The following is a 3,569-nucleotide window of genomic DNA, read 5'->3' as shown; positions in this document are numbered from 1 at the left end:
AGACCCATGTAAATCCTTGTAAAGTAAAAGTCTGCAATGAAATATAAATCATACGGATGGCCACAAGTTCTAGATAGCACAGAGTTAAGGTCTCAAAATCATGGAAGGCTGAGAGCACAAATGACATGGGATGAGATGAAACTGTGAGTCTTGGTTCCAAGAATCTGGCATCAGGGCAGTCCCCATCCTGTCCACTTAATCTAATGCCAGCAAGTGTTAAGGTCCAGTTGGACCAAGAGAAACCATCATGCTCAAGGAGAAGGCATCCACTGTACAGTGTAAATGCTCAATATGCAGCTCTCTGCCTAAGTGTGTGGCATATTGACTTGTAACCAACTGATATAGTTTGGCTATGTCCCCACCCAAATTTAATCTTGAATTTTAGTTCCCATAATCCCCATGTGTTGTGGGAGGGACCAGGTGGAGATAATTAAATCATGGGGACCATTTCCCCTATCTGTTCTCATGATATTGAGTTAGTTCTCACAAGATCTGATGGTTTTATAAGGGACTTCCCCCTTCACTAGGCATTCATTCTTCTTCTCCCCACTGCCATGTGAAGGAGGACGTGTTTGCTTCCCCTTCTGCCATGATTAGAAGTTTGCTGAACTGAGACATACTGAACTGAGAGTCAGTTAAACCTCTTTCCTTTGTAAATTACCCAGTCTCAGGTATGTCTTTATTAGCAGTGTGAGAATGGACTAATACACCAACAAACATTTGTTGAATACCTACCTACTCTGCACATACTGCCCCATGTGCTGGAATCATCTAAGACCATAGGGTTATCATAAAAGATGGAAGTCAAGGTAGCTGTCCCAGAAATAATATAGAATATTCTACATGCCACATTTGCTTCTAGGGAATGTGCTTCCAGTGGCATTTCAACCATGACATGGTTGTTCTGCACCTAGAAAACTCCAGACATGGCTGAGCACGGTGGTTCATGCCTGTAATCACAGCCCTTTGGGAGGCCAAGGTAGGAGGGTTGCTTGCTCCCTAGGTAACCATGTGCAACCTAAAGGCTATGATAAAAAATGCTGACATCTTGGAATAGATGCAATAGGACTTGGTGGAGTGCACTACTCGGGCGCTAGAGAAATAGAATACACAGAAGGACATTCCAGCCCATATCCAGAAGGAGTTTGACAAGAAGCCCAATCCCATGTGACTTGCATAGTGGGGAGGAACTTCAGGAGTTATGTGACACATGAAACCAAATGCTTCATCTGCTTCCACCTGGGCCAAGTGGCCACTCTTCTATTCAAATCTGGTTAAAAGCATGGACTGTGCCACACACCCAGCGATCCATCCAAAATCAAGGACTGCACCCTAAGTCCCAAAAATCAGAGACTGAAATTTAGTCTTGATCTTGGAACCTTCATTGTGTTTTACACAAGGCAGTCATTGAACTAGTTTGTTATGGTTATAAAACAATTAGCAAAACCACCTACATTTGTATTTCTTTTCTTTTCTTTTTGAGACAGAGTTCTGCTCTGTCACCCAGTGTGGAGTGTGCAGTGGCACAATCTCGGCTCTCTGCAATCTCTGCCTCCTGGGTTCAAGTGATTCTCGTACCTCAGCCTCCTGAGTAGCTGGGATTACAGGCGCACGCCATTATACCCAACTCATTTTTGTATTTTTAGTGGAGACGGGGTTTCCCCATGTTTCCCAGGCTGGTCTCAAACTCCTGACCTGAAGTGATTTGCCTGACTTGGGCTCCCAGAGTGCTGGTATTACAGGCGTGAGCACCGCACCTGGCCTTGTATTTATTTTCTATTCCATATCTCTGCCCCATGTTATTTTCTCTCAAAATCCATTCCTTTGAAAAATAAATATGTTGCAGATGTGAAAAAAAAAAAAAAGGAAAATTGGACTTGGAGTGCAACATGAAAGGAGAAAGGAAAAAAATGTCATTACAATAAGAATATAGACAAAGGATCTATATACAAATGTCCATAGCAGCATTATTTGCAGTAGCGAAAGATTGGAAACAACCCAAATGTCTGTCAACAGAGGATGGATAAATAAATTGTAGTATATCCACACAACAGAATACAGTTCAGCAGTGAAAAAGGAACCACCGACTTCCACAGCAGCACTGGCCTGAAGTTCAAGAATGTGCAAAACTGAAGGTGGTAACAAGATAGCAATGGCCTTTGGGGAAGAGAAACGTTCTATATTTTAATCTGGGTGATAGGTATACAGTGTATACATAGGTCAAAATTCATCAATTTATACCTCAGTTTAAAAAACGTAGGAAGGGTAGAAATGTACACATGTAGATAGTAGTTATAAAGCAAATCACATGATTCAGACCAGACCTAGATAAATATCCAGATCACCTAGGGAGTTTTTGAAAAACATTCATGCCTGGCCTGGTGTGGTGACTCACACCTATAATCCCAGCACTTTGGGAGGCTGAGGCTGGCAGATCACTTGAGGACAGGAGTTCAAGACCAGCCTGGGCAACATGGCAAAACCCTGTCTCTCCAAAAAAATTTAAAAATGAACTGGGCATGGGTGGCCTGTTCCTGTAGTCCCAGTACTCAGGAGGCTGAGATGGGAGGATAGCTGGAACCCAGGAGGTCGAGGCTGCAGTGAGCCATGATGACGCCACTGAACTCCAGCCTGGGTGACAGAGTGAGACCCTGTCTTAAAAACAAACACACGGAAAACATCCAGGCCTTGATTCTATCCCTAGAGATTTTGGAATAATTTATCTGGGACATTGGTGATGTTTTCGTTTCCCTGATAATTTTGAAGGGCAAGGTTCAAAATCTCAACCTTGGTTGAGAACTGCTGCTCTAATGAGCCAATCCACAACTGCTTACGGAGCCCTGAGCTTCTAAACTAGCCCTGGCCCCAGGCCTTCTATCTCAAGAGCAGCCCCGCCCTCTGTCCCTCTAGGCGTTTGCTGTCTGTTAGAGGAAGCAAGACAGCAGAAATTACTTAGCAACAGGATTGTCTTTAGCTCCAAGAAATCACCAGAAAGAAGGTGGCATAGACCTCATATCAGGGAAGAAAAGCCTCTGATGGATCAAACCTGAGCAGTTAGAGAGAGGAAGGAGAAACATTCTGGGATGGAACAGCACAAATGGAGGCTCAGAGGCAGCTCAGCCTCAGTGGTATGAAGGGCACTACCCATCTCTCAGGGCCCAGCCCAACTGGGATCCGCTTCCTCTTCTCTGCCTCCTCCTCACCTCTTGTGACCTTTGTACATCCCTTGATTTACTTCTCTGCAGGGTAGTTGTCCTTTCTGCGAGTCTATCTCCCTGTTAAACCACAAGCTTCCCAAATATCGAGACTGCCATAGTTTATTTCAAACTACCCAACTCTAACCCAATTTCTCCGATAGAGAGAGAGATATAGTTTCTGACAGAGAACTGGGAAGTGGAGCTAACCAGGGAACCTAATAGATCTTGCCCAAAGTCGCTCAGCTTGTAAGTGGTGGAAATTAACTCAGATGTCCAGGCTCAGATCTGGACATCATCTGTTTGCCGCCTTTGATCCACCCTTTACTATTCTCTACCTTGCTCTGTGCCTGGTGGCAGAGCCCATGTGGGCTG

At 44.4% G+C, this 3,569-nt stretch overlaps 1 pseudogene; it reads left to right on the top strand.

The window, feature by feature from the left end:
* The first annotated feature begins 1,009 nt into the window (after positions 1-1,009).
* LOC108512182 (dynein light chain 1, cytoplasmic-like) lies at positions 1,010-1,278 on the top strand (annotated as a pseudogene).
* Positions 1,279-3,569: the final 2,291 nt, after the last annotated feature.

The sequence above is a fragment of the Rhinopithecus bieti genome, unplaced genomic scaffold, assembly GCF_001698545.2.
Source record: "Rhinopithecus bieti isolate Rb0 unplaced genomic scaffold, ASM169854v2 scaffold_26532, whole genome shotgun sequence".
Classification (NCBI taxonomy): Eukaryota; Metazoa; Chordata; class Mammalia; order Primates; family Cercopithecidae; genus Rhinopithecus; species Rhinopithecus bieti.
Note: the sequence above shows the minus strand (reverse complement) of the source record. Positions and strands in the feature narration are given on the sequence as shown.